This window comes from Phaenicophaeus curvirostris, chromosome 9 (assembly GCF_032191515.1).
Source record: "Phaenicophaeus curvirostris isolate KB17595 chromosome 9, BPBGC_Pcur_1.0, whole genome shotgun sequence".
Lineage (NCBI taxonomy): Eukaryota > Metazoa > Chordata > Aves > Cuculiformes > Cuculidae > Phaenicophaeus > Phaenicophaeus curvirostris.
The window spans coordinates 14,079,828-14,106,318 of record NC_091400.1 but is presented as its reverse complement, the minus strand read 5'-3'; the positions used below and the strand labels follow the sequence as shown (position 1 = coordinate 14,106,318).

The window sequence follows — 26,491 nt, the reverse complement described above, 5'->3', positions numbered from 1 at the left end:
GGGCTCGAATCCTCGAGGTTCCCGGGAAGGGGGCGGCGGTGTCGAAGCGGGCACGGCGGCTTTAACTTGCCGGGAGGGGCGAGAGAAGTAAGCATATTGAGAAGTAAGCATATGAGAGCAGGAGAGCGATTTTTAATCCACGGGCGGGGGCTGTGGGGGGCAGGGGAGGGAGGCTCACGTCTCGTCCCCCCCCCCCCGCCCCCGGCCCGTGGATTAAAAATCGCTCTCCTGCCTGCGCCGGAGCCGGGTTCTCACTTTTATCGCCGCCGCTACTGTCAGAAACGCTGTGGCTCCAGCAGTAAGAACGGCGAGTCCCCTGCCTCCCTCCATCCCTCCCTCCGCCGGCTCCGCGTGGGAAATTAGCGGCTTGAGGATCCGTTAGCTTCATCTTCCCCGCTTGCGCGAGAGCGATGAAGACTCGCTAATTAACGTGCATAGGAGGGAATGATCTCTGAAGGAAAGGAGAAATACCCCGGTGCACCTGGTCCGCCGAGACTTGGCGTCTGAATCGGGAGGAGAGCGATAAATCATGTAAAGTGTTGGCGGCGGAGCCGGCTGCTGGGAGCTCTAGGATTATGTTTCCAAATGCTGAATTTATGTTTCCCACTAGGAAAAGACTGAAGCGCAGGTCAGATATAAAGTACGTCGTTTCATTTAAAGCTAAACTGTAGTTATTTATTGTAATTCTGGAGGGGATTTGCCTTCTCTCCTGATTAAATAGAAAGTATAGCATGTAGGAATGATTTACATGTTATAGCCTGAAATCTCTTGCAGAGTTGGAAGCGGTTGATGGTATAAGGGTGATGCTTTAGAATCACATATATCTTCTTTATTTTTGCTACACGTGGTAAGACTGAGAATAACCAGGCTGTTAAATTTTGCTTTCCATTTTTAGTCAGTAGAAAACCATATTTTCTCAGGTACAGAATGGAGAAAACTCAGACTAGGAGACCACAGCTTCCACTGAAAAGGTTGACTTTCTCAACTACAGCAACTGAAATCTGTGTGATGTCTGCTTTGATTATCTCCATCCTTTGATAAAGACTTTTAAAATGCGATAAACTGCATCCAAGAATTTCACTTACTGCCTCTGAGGCAGCACTGTAATAGTTCTTGACACTTGCCTATTAAATGAGCTGAACTGGAGAGAACCACTGTTCAGTAAGGTGTTTGTGTTTAGGGATATTTATTCCTGTGGCAGGTATTTCATCATAAAGTAGGATGTGAGAGGTTTAGGCTGGTAAGAGCATGGTTTCATATTGTAGAAATTATAAATAATATAATTTTATTACATCAATGAATTTTCACAAAATTGACTAGTTTGCTAGCAAAACTAGACTGATATTTTGTCATCTTAGATGAAACTGATTTGGGTTGGGGTTAATTGCTTTAGTAGCCTAACATTTTTGATAATACTGTAAATGGCAAATATCGTTAAGTTATTTTGTTCCAATTATGTAAAAGATATTGCCTTCTGATTAAAAAGATACTGTGTGTTATGGATAGATACTGTACATTGTGTTAAGTCATGTCATCAGAATGAGGGAATAAAGGAGCTTGTGTTCTTCAACAGCACATGTGATTTGCAAGTTTCGTAAGTTGTAAGCTTACTGTAAAAATGTGTCTACATGCATGGCAAAAGAGGGCTGTACTAGTAAAATAAACTAATAATAACCCAGAAATCTATGAGGTAAGCAAGAACATTTGAGGTAGGCTAACCACTCAATGTGCTTACTTTGAAAACTAGGTGTGTATGCAGTAGTTTTCGTGTCACTATTCTACAGCAACAAAATAAGGGAGCAAAAAATGAGCACAAGTCAAATAAAAAGACAAAAATTTAAAAGGAGGGTTTAAGAGGGGGAAGAAACATTTTGAAATGGAGTTTTTGTCAAATCCAAGACTGCATGTCGTTGTTGAACTAAGTAGTGCTCTCATGTACAGCGGTTTATGACGTTTAAGGTAGAAAACTCAGTCTAATCTATAACAGACCAAGTAAAAGGGATTTTGTTGTTAAGGATTTACTTTATTACAGAAAAAGAGATAGTAGGGGTAAAATGACAGTCAACAAAAGTGGAATTAATTTTGGAACTTCAACAGGAGAGCAATTTGTTTCTTTTCTGATTTTTCTGTCTCTAACTGGAAATTGTATAATAAAAAACTGTCTCCAAAGTGGCCCAAGTATACTAAGTGGTGGGCATTTATTGGTCTGAGATATGAGTTTAATAGAAATACTTTTCCTGTGTAACTGGCATGGTTCTGGCCTGTCCTTTGGCTGTGTAAATCATACATGGATAACACAGAAGTTCTGAAAAAAATAGGTATTTGAATGATTTTCGTTTCAGTGTACATTAAGTGAAATTTACATTTGGCTGCCAAAGGGTGGATGAAGTTATATTGGAAAACCTTTTGCTTCTTATCTAGTTTAAAAATTAAAAAATAATTTGTCGGCCACAAGGATTTGGGGAAATGTGTTTATAGTCACCAGACTTCATTGTGCATACAGTAATGACTTGTGCTTGTGCAATGGGTTGTGGGCTTGGTGACTTCAGCAAATCATATGATGGACTTGCCTACCTTTTCAACATTTGCGTGAGGTTGAGCATGCTTTTTGTGTCATGAAAGCGTAGTGCAACATATTTCTTGATGGACATAGCTTTGAAAGGAGTTGAATGGAGAAGAGTTAGCTGTCTTCAACATTGCTTAATGTTCTCTTAATGCTATACAAATAACTCTGTGGCAACTGCTCTGTATCTGTAGTCACGTGAATATGCCCCTTCTGTTTTCTATGGCTGTTTTTGAATTACACATTTCCTTAAGAATACTTTTGAATGGATGGTTGAATGATTAACATAGAAGTAGTATGTTACACGGGGTGGGGGTAGCTGTATGTCCTCAGAAAAGCTTATGAGAAGTTTTCAGGTAGCAACATCAGTGTAGAAAGGACAGTGCCAGTATTTGAGGCTTATATCAGATTCTTTTTTTGGCTGTTTGTTAAACTGGCAATGAGGACAAATATTTAACGAGGCAATATAATTTCAGTATGTTTGCAGTGCACTACTCTGTTTAGTTGCTGATTAAATCTTTTGATCTCAAGGAGAGGTTCTAGTCATTTACTTTGATGCAATATTCTATAAAAATACGTAAGCTAGAGGGGTAGTGGTTTAAGTCTTCAGGCTGTTTTCTCTTAAAGGTAAAAAAATTGCATGTAGTTCACTCATAGCCTCAGTTGAGCTTTAGTGGGAATAGTGGGAATGAAAAGACTGGGAAGCGGGGAGCAGAACAGAGAGCAGTTCTTCACTATAGTAATTGAGAGATGAAGGAAAAGCCTTTCTGAGCTAGGCAACAATCTTACCTAATCCCGGTCATAAAGTCACCACAGTCTACCTTAAAGCCACTGAAGTACTTAGCCCTGTTGCTCCTTCTGGAAAGATGTTTCATAACCTCTTTCCTAAGTCTTCAAACTTTCTTTTAAATTCCAGCCTAAATGTATTCTTTGTTTCTTAATTTTTAATATCGCAATATTATTATTTGAAAACAACTTCCTTGGTGTGTCGCCATCAATGAATTATGAAAATTGATCATGTGCCTTCCTCAGCTTTTATGTGCAAGGATAAAACAAGCAGAGCAAGCACCTTTTAGTCTGTCTAGTAAAACAGAATAATTAAGGAAGGTAGAGCCTGGTAATTTGATTCCCTGGAATCTGAATGTACCTTACCTGTTATCAAATATATACCTTGAAGTGTTTCCTCAGTCTTGAATAATAGTGCTAATACTGTATTTGGTCTGCTGAAAATACTTTATCAGATATTGGTGAAGATCAAGTTTGTTTTGAAGGTGTGCCAGGTTGGGTTAATCTTGCAGTAAACTAGACGTGGGTGCATAATTTCTCATTTCCTGTTGCTCTCAAATTATAAGACAATATATAATCACGGAAATTCTACACTGTAATCACGTGGCTTTGAAGAGTTACTAAATAGTTTCTCATTTCTAATATGCCTATTCCAACAATTCTCCAATGTCTTCTTTCAGTTAGCAAGAGCCTGCCCTGTATCAAGAGTGCTTCCTGTGACCAGTTTTTATTGGAACACCTATACTTTGTGCCAGGTTCACAGACATGAAATAAGATGAGTCTGAAGAAGGATTTTAGCCAAGTCCATTTAGTATGGCACTGTTAGTCAGTTTTATATACACATTATTTTTGTGTTACACCCTATATTTTCCAACTCAGTAAATGTTTGCTGGGTGATACCATTTCAAATTCTTTAGTGAACTCTCAAGAGATTAGACTGTGGATTTCCTCTGCCTTAATGTTTACTTTTAAAAGTTGACTTCTTTGCTCCAGACTAGTATGCCTTTTTAAAGTTATGTTGAAATTATTTTTTTTTTAATTGTCCTCCTTATTGCTGATTACCTTTAAAGTGAAGAAAAGAAACCCCTAACTTTTCATGTATTGAAGTCAGGGTAACTATTGCCTAGGTCACTTGCTTCTCATTCTTACACCTAAGCATCACATTTTCTGCTCTGCAGTATGCTCTCCAATTTGATCCAGCTTTTGTTTTGCTACTCACTGTTTAAAAGGAGTTGTACTTTACAGATTTCTGATGATGAAACTTGGTCCTTTGTAAATTCCCTACCCTGCGGCAAATCCATTAAATAATCCTTGGAAGAATTATAACCAAATGGCTCAAAAGCCATTGTGACTTTGTCATTGAGAATAGGGGACTGATCCACACACTTTTTTTCCCTAATACTTGGTTTAATTTCCTAGGTCAGCTTTATGTCCCTACTGATTCTTTCTTTCCTTGTTCCCCCTTATAGTCACTGTACATTCTGTTAAGCTGATGAGACGGTGTTCTCTTGAGACTTAACAAAAAAAAAAAGGATAGAGGTGGAATTTTTAGGATGATATGGGCAACACTTCAGTCATGAAAATGTACTATTGAAGTGGAAAGTAGTAATTGTAATTCAAAATTTACTTAGGTCCTATGTTTGTGATAAGTAGAACTGTTGAAATTATTTAAAGACTAGATATCACTTTAGGAAGAATGCTCAGTGTGGCTCCACAGAACATAATAATGTCTTGCTGCTGAAAGGGCTTTTAAGCCCTTTTTTCAGTATTATGTTGAAGATTCCTTGACCTCAAAAGTGTAGACTCCTTCCAGGATTCTGGGGTTTTTTTTGGTTTTGTTTTGGTTTTGCTGGAATATCTATCTTTCTTTTGAGATCTTTGTTTTCTGTTAAAGCAGATTCCTATATTCCATCCAGTCCTTGTTTCTACTGGGATCTATGAAACAAATGACTGTTAGCAGAGCTTTATCTGTATTCCTGCTGCCTACCAAAGTTCTGAATGGAAACTGAGGAGTTGACAGAATCACTTGCTAGTGTTGCTATAGGACTACACTTCCATTTGTAGCCTTAGAAAGCCATTACTCTTTCATGCATGTTTAGAAGTTTAGGTTTTCTAGTTGTTGATCTAAGTATCTGTTCAAGTATTGAAGAAATTTCTATGGGGGAAAAAAACGCAGTTAACTCCCACTGGCTAAAACTAACAAATAGATTAGGAAGTTTTTATGACTCCAGAAGAAAGGTAAGCCCTTCATATTAATGAAATAGATGTTTCTAACTGAAATGTAAAGTGGAAAAGCTACTAAAGGGATGTATGTGCTGCAATGGCTTGAATAACTTGAGGTGGAATAAGCATATGGGTATATTTCATTAATTAAGTTAGTGTGGGTTTGAAACAACTGTGTTTTTTAATGTTTCATTTTTTAATATAAATAATATTGTGCGTTAATCTTACTTTTATTGCATTTTAAAGTTGGAACTTTTTTAAACCTTTCACTAGTGTTGATTTTGCTTAATTCCCAAAGGGTAACAGGTTTTCCGTGGAAATACAGTGGTGTAGTGTCACTCTTACTTCATACTTAAAATTTTTAATTGTACATAAGAAAGCAGAGTATGTCAGGTAATACATGTCATGTATGACATTTTCAAACATTGAAAATTCAGCATAAGACATTGACATTATCATGCTAATTAGCAGTAGTTTACTTTTATATATGTAATGGAGCTGTTGACGCAAAAGATCGAGTTGATATATATCCACAGAATTACAGACCTGGAGAAGGTGGAGAAGACCTCTGAAGATCATCTAGTCCAATCCTCCTACTCAAAACAGGGTCACCTAGAGGGTATTGCCAAGGGCTATCTCAAGTTAGAGTTTGAATTATCTCCAAGGATGGAAACTTTACAGCCTTGTTAGGCAAGGTGTTTCAGTTTTGAACAATCCTCACATGCAAATGTTTCTTCCTTTGTTCAAATGGAATTTCTTGTATTTCTGTTTGACTTTTGCCTCTTGTTCTTTCACTGGATGCTACTGAAAAGAATCTGTGGCTTCTTTTCTCTCTCCCATGAGGTTTTTATACATACTAATAAGATGCCTCCTGAGCCTTCTCCAGGCTAAACAATCCCAGTTCTTTCAGCCTCTACATAGGACAGCAAGTCCAATCCCTGTATCATCTCTGTGGCGCTTTAATGGATGCACACCAGTATGTCCATGTCCTTCTACTGGGATGTGAGCTCACTGGTGCTGAGGGAAAGGATCACCTCTCCTGGCCTGCTGGCAGTGCTTTTCCTAATGCAGCTCAGGAGCATGTTGGCCTTCATTGCTGCAAGGGCACTTTCCTGGCTCATATTCAACTTCTTACCCACTAGGACCTCCCCTCCCCTTCCCAGTTGCTTTCCATCTGGTTGGTCCCTAGCCTTTTCTAGTGAATAGGGTCATTCCTCTCTGGGTGAGGAATGTGCTTTTCCTTTTTCTGAACTTCATTTCTCCTCCCTGTTGAGGTTCCTCTGAATAGCAGTACAACTATTCCCAATTTCACATGGTCTGCCAACTTGCACTCAGTCCCATTATTCAGTTCATTAATGAAAATGTTAAACACGATCTGCCCCAGTATCAGCCTTTGGTGTGCACCATTAGTAACTGGCGTCCAGCTAAATTTTGTGGCAGTGATCACAATCCTCTGAGCCCAGCATTCCACCAGTTTTCATTTCACCTCACTTCCATACTTCAACAGGAATAGTGTAGATTACTACTGCTGTGTGGCCAGGATAATTAAGAGATAAAAGTGTCTTTTTCAGAATCTTTCCTTGTTCGTATTTAATAGTGCTGGCACTTATGTGCACACACACACTAATTGACAGTTGTCACAGAGAAGATAGAGTTATTTTATATGGCACACAGGCACTCCTTTTTTTGGCATTGGATTTACTTGCCCTTCTCAATTTTAAGGGAGAAGGACCCTCTGGGCTGGTACAGGTATGGAGGTTTTGAAATATGTAGTCTTGAAATTGATTGTGAAATGGGGAGGTGAATTAATCAAGCTAAGGCCAAGGTTCATGAAGCATAAATGGGCTTTCATTGAGCTGAAGCAATTGTGTATCTTATGTTAGAAAAATGCAGGGGCTTTTAAATATATGCTTGCTTCAGATGATAAAAACTCTTGGGAAAAAAATGCATCTGTATTCCACATTTCGTCTTGCTATGCAATACTCACCTGTTTTGCCAGCAGCGGAAGAGACACTGGACTACCCTCATTGTAAGCAAAGCTTAAGATTTTTATGGTGATACTTAGTACTCTGTTCAAGTCTCTTGGTCTACAATTAAGCTGTTTTGTCTCAGGAAAATTTATTCAATATAGCTTGAACAGAAGGAGTTTTCTGTTGGCTTATTAAGTCACTGGTGCATTTGCTCTTAGCTAAAAAGTTTTACTTTCTTTGTGTGCGTGTGTGTTCATAGAAGGCCAAGGAAGAGGAACTTTTTCATTAAATGAAGGCCTTCCATTTACAAAATACTGCAAGAGGTAATACTTAAAATATGGAAAATACTGATTCTCTTTTTTCTCCTCCTTGAAACAAAGATGTAGTGTCCTAGGGACACAGTCATGAGCTAACTGTACTTTCAACTTAATATATTGACACTGATTTTGAGATGAGATCTAGTTTTTGCAATTTGATTCTGAATTCACATTATGTGGGAAGTCCATTGGAAAAATGGAAAAATTCTACTTCTCTGTGTGGTGCTGATGCATTTCATGATGCCTCCAAAATTTGGAGAGGTTCTTGGCATCTAAGCTGCAGAGAACAGGTGGGAATCAAAGAAGTGCTAATGGGCACTTGTGCAAGAACACAGCTCTAGCCTTTACCCTTATTTCCAAAATCAATATAAATGCACATGCTCATCATCTGAATTTCAGAAAAATAATTATTTGTGTTTCCTTCTTTTTTTGTTGTTTGAAATTTCCTGTTAAACACTGTACATCTGTTTAACTTCAAAAGGCAGAGCAATTCCTTTTCAGATGATGCTGTAAAAGGTGCAGACATAGTTATTAGGTAAAATGTTACACGTTACCTGCAGAACAATGGAGAAAAATATTTGATATTCTTCCTTACTATGATCATTCAGAGTACTAACCAACCATTTTGTGTATTTTGTGTACATTTAAGTCTATACAAGTAAAGTCTTATCTTTTTGTTACCTTAAAAGATGTTTAAAGAGTGAAGAAAACTCCTAATTAAACTATGTTTAAACTGCAGACAGAAGACTCTTTTTAGCAGGGATTGACCACAGAAAATGAGTGCTAAGACTGTATTTATTTACAATGGGATCTTAGTGGATATTTGAAAAAAAATCTGAGAGCCCAAAAGCAGGATAATTGGGAGACAGGTTGTGTTGATAAATGGCAAAATATCAGTAGAGATACTGGGTTTTAGACATGAGTGAATAAAGTAATCCAAATATTGAGAATAACTGTTTGGCTTCTGAATGGAGAGAAACTAGGCTACTTTTGTCCTTGTCATAATTTAGCATTTGTGTTGTGTTTACTAGGTACAAAACTCCTATTAATGATCTTCATTTCACCCTCTGAAGGAGTTAGGTAATCTTCTACAAATGAACAGCACAGGGCCAATATATTTTAGACTTAGAAATCAGATGAGTTTGAATTTTGATATAAATTTGTTTGAAGTATATAAAGGACAGACTATATTACTCTGTATCCAAAATCAGCTCTTACAAGATATGCTTTCATTTTTAAGGAACAAAGATACAGGGTTTCATTCTGAACACTTGAATAACATCATGTCTCTTTGATAATGGAGCCTAGTCAGATGTAGTTTTTCCTGAATTAATGTGTTGGCTACTATACTGAACAATTTTTTATAGGTTTATACAGAATAGATCTTTAATTTGCAAAGATTATGTCAGATTTAGCTTCTATTTTTGTGGAAAGGTGGTTACACATGGAAAGAGGGAGCTTGTCTTTCATGTCTCCACCCTCCTTTGGTTGACAGACTTTCCCTCCAGCAATCAGTTGACAGCAATCAGTTTGAGGATTATTTCTGGAAGGAAAAGGTTTACAGCTTTACTTCAACAGTAAGATTAAAAAGAAAGTAGCTGTCATCTATTTAACTAGTTAAAATCATAGCCATAAAAATGCCATATTACTCAGCTAAGCTGTTCTGTACATTTTATGCAGTAAGCAGACCTTATTAAATGAAAAGCAGTCAAGCCTTGCAAACAACAGTTTGTAACATAAAATACAAGTAATTAAATTCTGACTGGAACTTCAGATTTTATTGTTTATTGTTCCTAAATAAACTAATTCTTTACAATAAGCCTTATATAGATATGGTAATGAGATATTTTAACTTGTGACCTCGCATATGAAGGAAACATAGCTCTCAGAATAAAAACGTTAATGTCTTATACCAGCCAGATTCTCGAGCGTCTTCTAGACTCACCTCACATTAATTCCCATGCTGCCATGTTTCCCATTGTACCATTTATAAAGAAAAGTACTGTCAAGTTTAAGATGGAAAATCATTTGCAGTTGTCAATTTTGACACTTTCTAGTGATAGATTCCTATGATGCAGTATGAAAACAAGCATCTAAGATTTTTTTTTTTCTAGGTTGCAACAGTTGGGTGTCTTTTAGACCTAATCCCCAAACATTAGGTTCTGTCAGTCTCAGAAAGACCCAACTCTGTTTCCTTAGTACCACATGCAACCTTTAGTTTATTTTGTAAACAACTTTAGTTAGATGGTGCTTTGTTGGGGTTTTCAATCTGTTTGCTTAATTTGCGGAACTTAATTTTATGGCTTTGATTTTGTTCTGTACTATTAAATGTTGAGTTTTCTAGTAGTTTTTATAACCTGTGCATCACTGATTTTCTGGCTATGATATTTTTCCCTCCCCTCCTATAGTAGATTAATGAAATATCCCTAAAATGCATAGACTTTTTGTGCTTCTGGGGGTTTCCGAATTCAAAATCTAACATGTGCACTGGAGAATGAAGAAAAAGAAAAGGCTTGTTATTTTCATACTCTACTGCATTCTTATGTTAGCTCCAAGTTGCTGGATCCTAAAACTAAGATCCATGCCTGTACACTGAAAAAAATCCTGAGAGATTAGGCCTCTTTAGCCTGTTTGAAAGCTGAATGTTTTTGTTGTTTTCACTTTTTTTTTAATCTGCTCTCAGCAAAATTATGGAAGTTGAAGTACAAGCATAAAAGGCCAGCCATCAAACATTTAAATAAATGTCTTGCTCTCCTATGTCTTGATAGCATAAATACTGCCAGTGATAGAAAACAGAAATTTCAAAACTCGATTTGTCTTGAAAAGAGAACTGTTAGGATAATTGTGTATGGAATTTTAGAAAATGGAAATAATGTAAATCTCCACTAAAGAGTCATTCCTCAAAGTCAGGTATTCAGAAAAGAACATCGTATCTCTTTTGGTTTGAATCCTTGCACGGTCATATGCACAGAATATTGTGCTTTAATACTCCAAGGAATTGTTCTACTTTGCTTCTGTAATGAAGCAGTTTCCTTTAATCAAACAGAAGCCAATAGAAATACACAAGCACTGAACATAGCTCTGTATTGTCTACTGGGAGATACTTAAATTTGTACTAGCTTGCACTAGAAGGAAATGCTGCTAAAACATTTTGTTTTAGTTTGGTTTGTTTCTGTAAAAACTCTAATATTCAGTGTGTAAAACTTCCATTTAAAAAAAAAATCAGATAATATCATGTACAGTAATTACATTAATTACAGGCTACCCAGGGAGGTGGTTGATTCACCTTCTCTGGAGGTGTTTAAGGCATGGGTGGACAAGGTGCTAAGGGGCATGGTTTAGTGTTTGATAGGAATGGTTGGACTCGATGATCTGGTGGGTCTCTTCCAACCTGGTGATTCTACGATTCTGTGATTCTAATTAGACAATTAACTGTTGTCCAGTTGCAGGCTAATACTGTACATGTTTTAACATGTTATTCTGGTACAAGCAGACCATATTACTTGGCACTGTAGATAAAGAAATATGGCCTGCTCTGCTGTTTATAATTTACTTTTTGTGATCCTAGGATATTCCTATTTGTTAAATGGAAATAGTCATTTGTGTGTGTATATATATATACACGCACACATGTGAGGGAGGAAATAACTAGGTCTGAAATAGCAGGTATTTTTTTGTATGGAGCTGGTTTTGCGATTATCTATAAAAGATAGCTAGCTAAAAAGATTCAGAGGAAGAAGAATGTTAGGGTGGCAGAGTAATTTTCAAAAATTATGAATCTGAAAATACAAACTGTCTCTGCATATAGCTTATTATATGCATGTTAGTGTTATAACATAGTCCGTGCCTGTGCAGTCATGTGCTGTTTGATCCTGGTCCCATGAAATGTCTTCATTGTGCACAGTTAATAACAAGTTACTTCGTAATTTTTCATTTTTTGAGGATAATAAGATTATAACAATTTTTTTCAATCTTATTTTTTTAAATAGATGCAGCAACCAAAGCATACACAATCAGTTGTTACATAGGAGGCTTCGGGTAAGGCTCGGAATTAAGTTTGGGGTTTGCAGCTGTTTATTGAGAGATGTTCAGTATGAGTCTTTACTGAATAGTGTGCTTCATGTACAGTGGTTTAAATAGACTGCAGTGTGTAATTGAGGTGAGCTTGTTTTTACCACTGAAAATGGTACTTACATAAAGCATGAAGGCATTTTAGGAGAGGAATTGTGGGGTTGGTTAGAAACTTTTGTAAGGAATGTATCTATTGACACACAATTTCAGCTTAATATTTCATGAGAATATATTAATTCTGTCTAATACAATTGCTCTTTTCTGCTCCTAGCTGACTTCAAGGGAACTGCAGGTCCCAGGAATCCCAGCTGTCAGGCAGAACTTGCCACACTGGCAGCAGGAAATATGTATAGCTAGGGGAGCTTGTTTCACCTAACTTAATGAAAAAAATCTCTTCTTTTTCTTTTAACAAAGAGCTTGAGGAAAACATCTTTCCCTTTCTCCATCCCCTCCAAATTATTTAAGATATTTTATTTCTTAAGTGGAATAATTTCTTGTACTAGTGAAGTTTCAAAATTCCTCAGAATATGAATTCTACCATCCAGTTAGCTAAGTATCTAAGTATGAAATAACTTCATCTTAATCTCTTAATATCTAACTTACTCTAATTTTGATGTTGAGTAAATCATAGAATCATAGAATCACCAGGTTGGAAGAGACCCACCAGATCGAGTCCAACCGTTCCTATCAAACACTAAACCGTGCCCCTTAGCACCTCATCCACCCATGCCTTAAACACCTCCAGGGAAGGTGAATCAACGACCTCCCTGGGCAGCCTGTTCCAGTGTCCAATGACCCTTTCTGTGAAAAATTTTTTCCTAATGTCCAGCCTAAACCTCCCCTGGCAGAGCTTGAGGCCATTCCCTCTTGTCCTGTCCCCTGTCACTTGGGAGAAGAGGCCATCACCCTCCTCTCTACAACCTCCTTTCAGGTAGTTGTAGAGAGCAATGAGGTCTCCCCTCAGCCTCCTCTTCTCCAGGCTAAACAACCCCAGCTCTCTCAGCTGCTCCTCATAAGACCTGCTCTCCAGCCCCCTCACCAGCTTGGTTGCTCTTCTCTGGACTCTAGAGCCTCAACATCCTTCTTGTGGTGAGGGGCCCAGAACTGAACACAGTATTCGAGGAGCGGTCTCACCAGTGCCGAGTACAGAGGGAGAATAACCTCCCTGGACCTGCTGGTCACGCCGTTTCTGATACAAGCCAAGATGCCATACCTACTTAGCTTTAATACGTTCCTGTTTAATGTGGAATGTCTCTGAAAAGTGAATGTTGAATATTGCAATCAATTTGTAAGGTCATAAGGAAAACATTTTGCTTGTTTGAAGTTTTATAAATTGATCCGCTTTTGTTTAATGTCAAGGGAATGATTTTAGGAAGGCTGAGCAAGATGAGAAGGGCTATAAGTGTTTTTCCCTCAAAATAGCTAGACAATCCTTTCTAAGGCCCATTCAGTATTATTCAGGCAGGTGTGGCAGAGAAGGTCGCACCAACCTCTTTGCCGATGATAAGGTTTCTTTCCTCAATTTAATACATAACGCAGTTATTTTTTCAGAAGATGCTTTATTCTGTGCTCAGGAAGGAGGAACGTTCAGCATACTTTAGTCACATTTTTTTTTAGTTACTGTATTTATGTTTCTTCTGTGTTCTGATTTCTTTTTCATTTGTTTCCTGTTATCTGTTGTTAAGTGTAATCAATATCTAGTGCAGACTTCTTTTTATGGGTTCTATTTTTACAGATTTGTTCCCTTGAAGTATGTGGTTCCCTTGATGCACATTTATGCTTTTTTCTTATAGCTTCTTGGGGGTGGTTGTTTATTGGGGTTTTTGGGGGGGGAGGTGTTTTAGGCTTTTTTTAAATTATTTTTTATTTCTAGATCTGTTTTTACTCTCTGCTTGTCATTCTTCACCATCTTCCAGTCTCCCAGGTGTGGTTTTATGAGTTCTGAAATGAAATCTCAAACTGTTCAACTGCAGGTCTTGATTAGTGCTGCCTGGGATGGAATTTTCTTCTGAAATGTTTTTTGAGTAGATGACACCAGTTTGTCAAAACTCTACCTGTTCACCTGTATTTTGACAAAATCAATAATTCAGTGGTCCGGTGCTCACCTGGTATTTGGATTGCACTAAAATGGGCAGAATCAGGGCTTTGTCTTGTCATGTTCTGCTTGCACTGGGTAAATATCTTCTTCTTTTTTTTTTTTTTCCCATTTTATGTTGAGAAAGTGTCTGCAGAGTATAACGTTACATTTCTTTGTGAGCAAACATTTGGCTCCACAACTTTAGATGTAAATGAACTTTGGGTTTGGGATGTTTTTGTCACATCTTAAAGTAAAAAATTTGGAAGTAACAGGGTGCTTGTAGTTAAGTTTTTCTGAAAGGTTCTTCAGAATATTATCATTCACTTCTATGTGGCTGTGACAGGGAGTATAGAATTTAATAGTACAACATAGGACTCATTTAGGATTTGAAACCTGGCTCGTCTCCTACGTGCTTTTGAATTCACATCTTCTGCTTGCTTGGAGAGTGTCTACACTATTTGTTCATAGGGTGTTTTGTGGTAAAATATTGGATTTGGACATTTACAGTGGTAGTCTTTTATTATTTTAATATCAATGAGATGGAGAATACAGCCATTGTGCCCACAGCCCTCCCCTGAAGAAGTGAACTGCACCTCAGATCTTGCTATCTTTAAGGGCAGTTGCCTTAGATACAATTTCACTTCTGATCTTTGGGTAGTTTTAATTAATGCCTGCAAACTGAAATAGTTTCACAAAGTGAGTGAGGAATGGACCTTGAGGTTTTTTAATTTTTGTATTTATTTTTCTTGATTTTCTTCCAGCACCGGAAAGTGGGTAGGCAGGTATAGAGGAAGGTTAATGTTCAGATACCTCCAGGCAATATGGTTGTTCTTCGTTTCCCATTGTCTCCTGAATGCTTCCTCTGACTTTTGATGCTCTCGGTTTTATGTTACCAAATGATATGTTTTAGAAAATATCTGTTTATGGAGAATTGATATGTAATGTTTCTGAAAGCTAGACTGAATTTAAAGGAGTCATTTTTGCAAATTCTTGCTTCATATTTAAAGGAATTTAGTCCTATACATGTATGTACTTTATTATATACTAACAATGCTTTTTCTTTGGCTTACTTACAAGTAAACAAAATAAATTTCTCTAATGATGTTTTCCTCTTATTTTTCACTGAAGGCAGGTAATAGACCTTTACATCAGTATTTGAAACACAGTGGGTTTTAATTGTCAGGTTTCACCAGACACTTTAGCATGAGTACTTGCAAGCATAGCATCAGTTGTGCTGAAATCCATGAAGCTGTATATGATTGAAGTTACAGTTGCTTAAATTGAGCTTGGTTTAGTACTTTTGAGAAGGGTGTTTGTTTAATATTGCCGCACATAGTCAAATGAAACAAACTTTTTAAAAAAGCCCATGCAATATCAAATTTTGAAAAGGACCTTAGCAGAGGAAAAGTGATATGCTGAAATTTATTTTTTCAGTTTAAGAATGTTTTAAGGAGCTGGCACTTTTAATCACTTTCAGGTGATATTTGGATTGTGATATTGAAAGAAAGGCTTCCAACTTTGCAAATTATGCTAAATTGGGAGAAACAAAATGGTCATATTTTGTACAAAATAACTTAGGTTAGTTAAACATTAAGTCTTATAACTGTCAGGTGTAGTTAAATGCTGATATGTAATATTACTCTGGGACAAGATTTGAATGGAGGGCACCTACTGAGTGGAAAGATCTTGGAGTGTGCTGATCAGCAGAGAGAGAGCGAAAAGGACCTTTTAGAAGAATACCTGGTGTATAAAGCACTGTTTGAATACAGTTTACTGTAGATGAGGGAAAAGAAAAGAGTTAAATATATAAATAAATTGAATTTGTAGAAGTTTAACTCATATATACATGGGAGCATTCAATGTTAAACTGAAATAAACATTTTATTTCAATCATATTAAGTCAGTGGCTATATAACACTTCTTCCTTGTCTCCATTCAGTGTATTTCACTGAGTGAACGTTTTATTTCTTAAGAAATAAATGTACACATGGATCAATATATTAGATTTAATTTGGTTTCATATTCCTGAATTTTCTTATATTGATGTGACTTCAGCTCTTATCTGGCAAATTAAGGTGTACTGTATGCATTTCAGAATAGTTACTTCATGTGCTCAAGTCGTAGTTTCACATTATCCCCTAGTTAAAACACAAACAGGTTAAAAATACCATTGTATCTTCTTTCCGAATACCAGATGTAACCTTCTGCGTGTGAAACTTATTTTGGAAAGGACAGTAGAGAGCAAATAGAATATAATAAAAAAAAATGTGATGTAATCTTCTTTCTGGGGGGAGCAAGAGCATGAAACACATTGAACAATAGGGTAGAAAGATAGATGTGCATGTTTTAATGGAGTCTAGGTAAGAGGAATGTCTGAGATTAATCCAGTGATGAATTAGGTGCTATCCTACTCTCATAGTCAGTGCTCATCAGACTTGTTATTCTGTGGTAATCCAGTTTCTCTGTGTGACACCAGTGTATAAGAGGAGAGTCTTTGCCGGCAAAGCCCAGTGCTATCCAGTTTCCTGCCTGCCTTTCTTATAGACCAAAATGTGAATGTATGCTGCACTCCACTTCCAAGTATGGCCTTCTTTGCCCTTCATCAGATTCTGCATTTGGCACAGAAAGCATAAGAACTGAGAGTCTGTTCTGCATCTACTGGCTTGACTTCATTGGTGAATCAGAAAGATGGGGCTCAGGTTGTCTGTCAGTGGAAAAGCTGAGATTTCTGCTGTGAATAATCAACAGTTGGCTAGCAGGTGTGCACAGAAGGATTTGACTGTAGAGTCTTGTAGTGGAAAGCTAGTGTTTTATCATTCATATAATTGGTGTCTGAAATCCATCTGCAGCCATGTGTCGACAGACAGCTGAGGTTAGAAATTAACAGTCTCTAAGCAGTGATAGCCAGTTTTGGAGTAAAATGTGGGTGCTACAGGAATGTGATAGTGCTGATGCTGAGCCAGTGTTGGAAGCTGGGGGACAGATGGAGCCTTAAAATAAAGTTTTAGTCCCATAAACTTGACCAAATTCTAATGTAAATATGCTGTTTGCCTACCGTGACTGTCTTACTTTGAGGACAGTGTAAAATGAAGAAAAGAATTTGTAAAATATCCATGATGCAAGGGAGCAATTCTAACACTAGCATTATAAAATCTTAAACACCCAAAATTAACCTTGTGAAGTTAATCTTGTATGCCCTCCCATACTCAGTTCTTTAACATTACAAAGGTCTTGAGGGGAGGAGTGGGTGTGGCAGATGCTCATCTTTTTACTTGCTCTTCGTCTATGGTCATCTTAAATTAATTCTGTGCTTAGTCATTTCTGAGGCTACGGTAAGGAAATAACATCTGTTAGGCTTGAAATTCTTGCTATTTGCTTTTAACTAAAGTAGGCAGTTCCCTTTTATCTCTTTTTGTGTTCTTTTTTTAATGTCCCAAGCATATTGAATGGGTATTTTTGTGGAAGCAGCCTGCATGCCCTAAACATCACCCTGTCATTCTAATTCTTAAATTGAAACCTTTAATTTTAGGTTTTTATATATTGTCTCGGTGTAAATGCTGTCTTTTCCCTCTGTTTGTCAAAAAGATTAATGTAAGAGTAGAGTATTAGCCTAGCACAGCGTTGTATTAGCTAGTTTGTCTTTCTAGAAAGGATCTCTATTCCTTTATTGCATGTTTTGTTTGAATTTGTTGACAGTAAGAGTAGCATCCCATTGAAGGAAAAAAAATTTCTTTTTGTAAAGCTAACAAAGGAACAAATCCATATAACAGAAGTGTCACAGAAAAGTGGTCATACTTTACATGACTTGCACCTTTAGAGTAAAAAACAGAAACAGATCCAGTCATTTAGTGTGATTCTTGACTACTACAATCACAGTGTTTGAGAGTAGTTGTGTAAGTGAACAGGCAGAAAAATAATAAAAGCACTTTGGCATTTAAGGGTATATACTGTTTGAATTCTTCCCTGAAGAAGCATGGGGTTGCTAGTTTTCACGTTTAGATAGGATGAAAGAATAATTTAAACTTCATTTGTAGCACTGCTAACTGAAGCTGATGAGCCACTGCCTTTCATTTAAGAAGCACCAAAACAAAGATATGTCACTCAGTAAAGTAACAGTACATGTAGTTGAATAATTCTTATCAGAAATGAGGAAGTGACACAAAGGTGAAAATGAGCCAAATGCTCATGACTTTGTGCAAATGACTACTTGAAGTGTGAATGTAGACACTGCTTTGTGAGAGCTCTTTAGATGGAATGGTAGAGGAAGATGAGTAGTAGGGAACAGGAAACAGTTGCCTGCTTGTGTTTTGTTGTACTAAGAAAAGTGGAACTTAACCGCTCTCTGTAAATAAACAAGATTGCATCAGTCACCAAGTTCCACCATCTGTTTTGTTCCTTAATCAGAAGAAACCTTAAAAACCTTTTATGTAGCTGTTTAGGTTGGCTGTAGTTGAGCTGATCCCACCTAAAGCAAGAACCGACTTTTCCCTGTTAAAAATAATCAAGATAAGAAAGGAAAAAACATGTTCATCATACTTTGAAGTATCTCATCTCAGATCAGAATGATTGTCCCAAGAGATCTCTGGAGAACTTCAGTTTTCTCATTTATTTTTTTTAGAGCATCAGGAGCACTTTAGTCTGTTGTGGAAGCAGTTATTAAATCTGCACTGTGCACTCTAACTCACTTTTGAAAGACTTGCACCTGCTTCCATTGAAATGTCAGAGAAGACATCCTTAGGTATTGGATGAGGAAAGGACTGAATGTACATCTTGTATCTGTCTTGTTACACAACTGCTCAGTAACAAGAACTGTAATTGCCAAAAAAAAAATTAGTCACATTGAAAATGGGAAGAGATTAATCCTTTCAGAACCAGATGCTGTTTAATTAAGTTAGGTAAATTTGAAGCTGCGTATAATATGGTCTTTAATCTGGGCTGGCTTAGAAGTATGAGAGTCTGTAATCTACAGCGTAGGTAATGTGCAAGATAATTATGTATGTCTACTAAAAATGTTGTTTCCCATACCATTTTGACTCTTACTATATGTGAGAGTACTTAAAACTTGTTGCAGAATTAGCATTTAACATTTCTCTTAACTTACCTTTACTTTAAGAGTCTTTTTCCAATGCCATGCAATTCTTACAGGAGTGAATCAATCATGTCCATACTGTGTGTATTTCCAGGACATATATATTGTGTGTTTTGGTTGGATTTTTTTGCTTGTTTTTGTTTAACAGTGGTAGAGCTAGCTCAGACCCTATTCAATTCCTTAAAAATAAATTGTGAACACTTCTGTCATAGAGTATAGGCTCATACAGTAATTCAGGTTGGAAGAGTCTTCAGGAGGTTATCTTGGTCCAGCTCTCTGCTCTAAACAGTGTCAGAATTGAAGTCAGGCCAGGTTAGTAAAGATTTTCCCATCTTGGTCTTGAAAATGTCTGAGGACAGAGACTTGAGGCAACCTGTTATAATTCCTGACTGTCTTCACTGTAAAGAGGCTTTTTCTTATATGCTGTCGGTCTTTTACATTTCAGCTTACATCTATCGTCTTGTGTCCTCTCACCACACAACACTATGAAGAACCTGGCTCCAACATTGTGATGACCTCCTTGTAGGCCAGTTCCTTTGTTGTTAATAGTAGCATTCTAGATGTTTAAGTACCTCACTTAAAAGAATGGCTTTCTTTTTTGTGGTTCTGATACCAAAAAGGTATTGGTGGCACTTCATTGTATGTGTCTAATCTTCTCTGTCGTAGATGTGATTACTTAAAGAGAAGACCCAGGAAGATCATATCAATGTTTATAAATATTTGATTGGAGACTGCAGAGATGATGAACTCTTTTCAGTGGTGCCCAGTCACAGAATAATAGACACTGGGTGCACTGAAACACATGAAATCCACCTGAACATAAGAAAATGGTATTTTACTTTGAAGGAGGTTTGGAGTGGTAGGTTTGGGGTTTGAGGTTGTTTTTTTTATTATTATTTGAAAATAATTGTAGATAGGCAAGTTTAACATGATGATAAAGAGATGAGATACAATTTGATGGAAGCCAACTGAACAGTAGCTAAAATACTGCATTTTATTCAGAAGCATATATCTGTTGAAATGAGACTGAAAAGATCCTGACATTCTTGTTTCCTTTTGTGAATCCATTAGGTCGAATTACCTCAGTAACATTAATCATTTCAGTAAAACTTCTTGGTTGTGTCTCCAATCAGTTCCTATTTTTCCAATAGGAAAAATAGTATTCTGAGTCATTGTATAACCAACAATTATTCTTGGTTTTTGGTTATGTATCTCTCAGATTTTATAAAGTAAGTAGGGCAAGTATGAGTTTGTTCTATTAGGTGTACATACCAAACCAGACTTTTTTAAAAAGAAATTCGATTTCAGCCTGAACTGAATTTTCCACAGAATAAAGTAATTTGAAATTGCACTCAGATTTATAGAAATGCAAGAGCCTTAAAGATGCAGGAGCAGGCTGTCCCTGTGTGCCACAAGACAAACTGGGCAGGAAGACATCTGGCAAGACTCTGGCAACTATTGTAAGAGAGAACAAAAAATTATTTTACAACAAAAGAAGAATCTCCATCCTTTATTGTATATGGAGAAGAGGATAAGGAAAAGGCTGAGCTTCTTAATTCCTTTTTTGCCTCAGTCTTGAATAGTCAGACTATATGCCCAGGGTAATCAGCCTCCTGGGATGGCAGACAGGGATGGAGAACAGGATAAAATCCCCAGGAGGAAGCAGTCAATGATGTGCTATGCCACCTGAACACTCACAAGTCCATGGAACCAGACAGGAGAGAGTCCTGAGAGTCGTGAGGGACCTGACAGAGAAGCTTGCCAAGCCACCCTCCATCCAGTGGGTCTTTTCCAACCTGGTGATTCTATGATTCTATGATTTATCAGCAGTCCTGGTTAACACAGGAGGTCCCAGACCCATCCAGAAGAAAAGCTAGAAAAGGGATCCAGGGCACTACAGGCCTGTCAGCCTGGCTCCAGTACCAGGAAAGGTTATGGAGCAGTTCACTTTGAATGCACTCACCAGGCAAGTGCCGGACAACCAGGGCATCAGGCCATGTCAGTGTGGCTTCCTGAAGTGCAAGTCTTGCTTGACCAACCAGATCTCCTTCTGTGACCAGGTAACCCACCCAGTAGATAAAGGAAAGGCTGTGGATTTTATCTATCTAGACTTCAGTAAAGTTTTTGATACTGCCTCCCACAGCATTCTCCTAGAAAAGCTGGTGGCTCACAGCTTAGACAGGTGTACACGTCACTGGGAAAAAAAATGGCTGGACGGCTGAGCCCAGAGGGTTAAATGGGGTTAAATCCAACTGGCGGCCAGTCACAAATGGCGTTCCCCAGAGCTCACTGTTGGGGCTGGTCTCATTAAATATCTTTTTCAGTGATATGGATGAGGGGATTGAGTGCTCCCTTAGTGAGTTTGCAGATGACACCAAATTGGGTGGGAGTGTTGTTCTGCTCAAGGACAGGAAGGCTCTGCAGAGGAACCTGGGTTGGCTGGATCAATGGGCTGATGGATCAGTTGTATGAAATTCAACAATGCCAGGTGTTGGGTCCTGCTCTTGGGCCACAAAACCCCCATGTATCAATACAGGCTTGGGAATGAATTGCTGGAAAGTTGCCTGTGAGAAAAGGACCCGGGGATGCTGGTTGACAGCCAGGTGAGCATGAGCCAGCAATGTGCTCAGGTAGCCAAGAAGGCCAACAGCATCCTGGCTTGTGTCAAAAATGGTGTGACCAGCATGACTAGAGAAGCGATTGTGCCCCTGTACTCAGCACTAATGAGGCTGCACTTTGAATATTGTGTTCAGTTCAGACCCATAAGCTCTTGATGCCCTCAACCATCTCCAGGTGGAGCTCCGTGCACTCCAATTGGTAACTGACACAGAGGGCGACACACCCTCCTCGCTTCCCCTGCCTGTTCTTCCTAAAGAGCCTGTAACCATTCCAATACTGCAGTCATAGGATCCATCCCACCATGTGTCCATGGTGACCAGTCTTGTCTGCACTCAAAAAGAAGTATTTGTTACTAATGTCAACTGGAATAGTCTATTTTGTCATAGCTGCCAGACTCTGAGATCATAGATTGAGATTAGGGTGTTGGGCAAAATCCTGACATTACTGCAAGACACAAATTTGGCACAAATCCTAATTATTTTGTCAACCTAAGGTAAAGTTATATGTAAGAAATACTCCTCGAGACATGCCTTTCTCTGCCTGGAGATTACTTCCCCACCTGTGAAGTAGTCCTGGGGAAACTAAACAAATGGGTATAAATGGAGAGACATCAGTGAAAAGACTTTGAGATTTTCCTATCATAGCATGTCTGCCTTGTAAGTTTTCCCACAGAGATTGTCAGGCTCTGCATTTACATTAGAAAATATGTCTCCAGTATATTGGATGGCAGGGTTTTATGAGAACTTTATTTTGTGAGAATAGTAAAAACTAGAAACAAAAACTTTCTTTCAGAAGCTAAACCTCTAATCCTTGATTACTTGGCTGGGAAAGTGACAGTTAATCCACTTGGTACTGTTAAGAATTATATCTCTGTTCTGGTTTTCGTTTTCTCCTTGGGCAACAAAACCCGAAGAATTTAGTATGCTTGTCATATACCTCTCCCCTGTCAAAGCAGTAATCTTAAGACAGCTCCCATGGGAGCAGACTGTTTTGCCAAATCTTTTACATAGATGCAAAACCTCTCAGTAGCCATAGTATTTTGTAGGGGGGTTTATGTGGATTTTTTATTGAGATGAACTCCTGTGTATGCTTAGCACCCAAGGATATCTGGATTTCTTGTAGTCATGTACAAATTTAAGCCAACTGCTTGGAGAAACCATCTCTATAGTAATATTCTTCAGTTTTACTGGAATTTCTGAAAATGAGGTGTTATACATATCAACAGCCTAGATCATGTTTCAAGCACAAAACTCATGGTTACAAGGTTCTAACTTTTGGAGTTCAGTCATCCACTTGAAGAGTCATCAGAATATGTGTCTGTAGTGGAGTGATTTGATAAAAGTGTTTTTGAAAAAGAAGTATAAACAACCTTTGAAAAAGAACAAATCTGGCTTAGAAACATTTGTTACAATCAAGTTTCCTCTTTCAGCCATGGAAGCGATAATCAAGTTCTGAGATAGAAGATTGCCTTTGGGTTTTAGAAACTTATTTTTAGGTGAAAGTGAATTTTCATTGTTGTTCCTTTATTATCTGTGGTGACTCTGTGCTAGGTAAGATGTTTTCCTGTATTGATGTGCTTTGCTAGGAAGTCACTTGCTGATCACTTCACATAGTAAGTTTTGATTCTCTGATATCCTGGACATTAAACGTGAATGTGAGATTTTATTCAGGCTTTTTGATTTTCTTACATTTCCCAAAAAATGAACTGCAAATGCAAATCAATGTACTCAGGTTTAGAGGCAGGTATTTGTAGACGTAGGTATCCTTGAGGAAATATCTTTAACCTATATGTGAATTTGGGGGGGGTTCTAAAATTTTTTTTGGAATGTGATTATTCTAATTGTTTCTTCAGAGAGGGAAGAAAAAGATACTCCTTCTGCCCCCAAAGCCTCTGTCATAGAAGCACCATTCACATCTTTCTTTCAATTTTGTTTCGTAACAAATATTTTTAGAATCAAAACCAAAAAAATCCTGAGTTAAAAAGTCATTAATGTACAGTTTTCCCTGCTTCTTATCATCTCAATTAGTTATTATAACTGCAACTGTTTTAAGGAATGTTTTAGTTCTATCTCATCTATCACTTTAAACATGACACATTTAAACTCTCTCCAGATGTCATAATTTCTTTTTTAAATTTTAGGATTTGTTTTCAGGAAAATGGAAGCAAAGTGTAGATGTAAAATAACATTACAGATATCTGCTGCTTCCTGTTGACACTGTAAAATTTTATCAGATTGCCTTCTGTTTCAAATAGATTTTAAAAAATATTTTTTTACAATATGTATTGATTTGTTCTTAGTTTTGTCCTCTGTTTCTCAGATGATCTGTTTGGGACGCTGGACACAGCTTCAGGCAGCAGCTTTTTAGCATTTGCTAATTGGTAACACCACAAGGAAACTGCAAATGCGTTTCTTAAAATGAAAATCAGGAAGGACATTGTCGGGCACAGATACGAAGCAGGGCATAAAGTGTCACGGAGCACCTGCTAGTTGCTGATGTTTATGTGCTTGAGCAGTTGGTGGTATTTAGAAGTGACATGACACATTGAGATCCATCAGTCTGATAACAATGAGTACCACAGCCCATGCAATGGGCTAACAGAAACACTGGTAAAGTTCAGTCAATAATGGAGTGCTGTGGCTATAATTATGACAGACAGTGATGCCTACCAATTTTACAAAAAAAAAAAATAAGCATATAAACTTCCTGTTACGTACCTTTTAATAGCCTAAATGTAATGTAGTTAGGCTTTTTTCCTTGTCTGAAAAATGATGTGATGATATTGAAATGTTGCTTTTTTTTTCTTAATCTATTTTTCAGAAAAATGAGCTACATTAAAGTGTTTCAAGCATATCAGAATATTCTGAGCTGCTTCATTTAGTGATCTGTTTTGAAACATGATACAAACACAAAGGCAACAGTTTGTAACTTCAGGTGACTAACTCATTTTTAACAGAAACTTTTCTGCTAAAGTGATTTAGTAGCATCAGTGGTGGTAAAGAATAGTGTTTATTGTTTCAATAAATGATACCGCCCTCTAGATACTCCACAGTAATTTTTTATTTATATTTGTATGTACAGCTTCACTTACAAACTTTCAAGTTAAAATATAGTTGATGATGCTTGATGAATATAGCACTCTTACTACAGACTAAAGTATTTTGCAATGGTGCAGTGGAGGGCTAGCTAGAAGATTACATATTTTAGACATGAAATGATACCATGATACCAAGTACATTCTAATTGCACATTATTACTTTTGTTTGTTTCCTCCTATCTATGCTATCTATGGTGACTGGTATAGACAGTGCTGTGGCATATATAACAGAGCTCTCAAGACAGCTATTAAGCTACTATAAAGTTACACAAGTCACTATTTTTAATAGCATAGTAACTCACACCTTTAAGTCTTATTTGTCATTTTGAAGCCCTGAAAATGTGCCACAGAATAGGTTATATATTAAAGGCATTATTACTGGAGTTATTCATATTGTACGTTGTTAGAATTATAGATTACTGTACTTTTAACTAGTCAGATGTAAGTTTTTTCTAGCTGTTCTGATAAAGTTATGATACTTTTACCACTTCTCATAACTTTGATCTCTGATTAGAATTATATAATACCAAAGTTGTTTTCTGAGATTCTTGCTGCTTTTTAATTGTTTCTAAGAGCATCAAAGACTAGAATGCAATTGATATTCTTATAGCAATTATAGTGTTGGTTTATTGCAGAATTCTAAGCATAACCTTCATGATGAGGCACTGCATGTGAAACAAGTCATTATTAAACTGCAGAAAAGAATCTGCACACATTTAAATACTAGTAAAAGTTTCAAGCCAGACTTACTTCACTCTTGAATTTATAACTTCTAACCTTAAGCTTGTTCAAGGGAGAAGACTTGCTGTGCATGCACTAATGAGGTCACATACATGTAGTAACTCTAAGATCTAATTCATTGAAACTGTTGCTGGTGCATTTTGCAGATGTGAACACACACGGCAACTTTATACTAATGTCGCTATGATTGTAACTCTTATTTTGGCTCCTAGGGGACTGTTTTGTTTATAAACTATGTCTTATGCTAATAGATGTCAATTTTTAACCAGCCCAGATGTTGACTGTAAGTGTAATCCCATGCTCTCTCCAGAGATGAGGCTGTCTGAGAGCTATACAAAAACAACCCTTGAAGGACTGAAAGTGAGGAATTCTATATTTCTTTTTAAATACTTTTGCTTTTATACATATTATTAGTACTCCTTGATTTTACCAAGCAGTATATTTTCTTTTTTTTTGGAAATTATTGGGAAATGTCCCATAACTAAACAAATACCAACAATGCCCTGTCTTCAGGGCAAGTAGAAAACACATTAAGACTTAAAACCAAATTGTGTTTGATAAATTCTGTGCTAAAAAATAACTTCCAGTGAAGACTTTTTCTGTTTAACTATATTCTGTTCCTGAATATTTGAGAACACCTATAGTGACCATTTTGCAGTGTCCACGTTGGGCCATGTTGAGTATCTGGCACTTCTTTATAAATGAAGTGCATTATATATATTAGGTTTTTGATTGAATCTTTTGGGGATTAGACTTCTTAAACCTTCCAATTCTACTTATTTCAGGAAATATTTAGGGAAAGTGAAGGTGATGCTTTGATATCTGTTTCATTTTCTTTTTCCTATTTTCTTTTTACTGTGTTCCTGCAACCATCTGTTCTTTTTTATTTAGTTTTATGCAAGAAAGTTCTTACTCAGGGTGAAATGAGCTTTATGCAA

The 26,491-nt window shown here is 37.2% G+C and overlaps 1 protein-coding gene across 2 annotated transcripts in view; it reads left to right on the top strand.

Moving 5' to 3' along the window:
- The window catches only part of LOC138724103 (heparan sulfate glucosamine 3-O-sulfotransferase 1-like), a 51,490-nt gene that overhangs the window by 51 nt on the left and 24,948 nt on the right, over nt 1-26,491 (top strand). The window contains exon 1 of one of the 2 annotated variants that reach the window (XM_069863871.1): nt 357-628. The exons of the other annotated variant lie outside the window; for it this stretch is intronic. The gene's annotated coding sequence lies outside the window, so the exon portion shown is untranslated. Of the gene's footprint in view, nt 1-356; nt 629-26,491 lie in introns of those variants that run through there. 2 annotated transcript variants of the gene reach the window in all.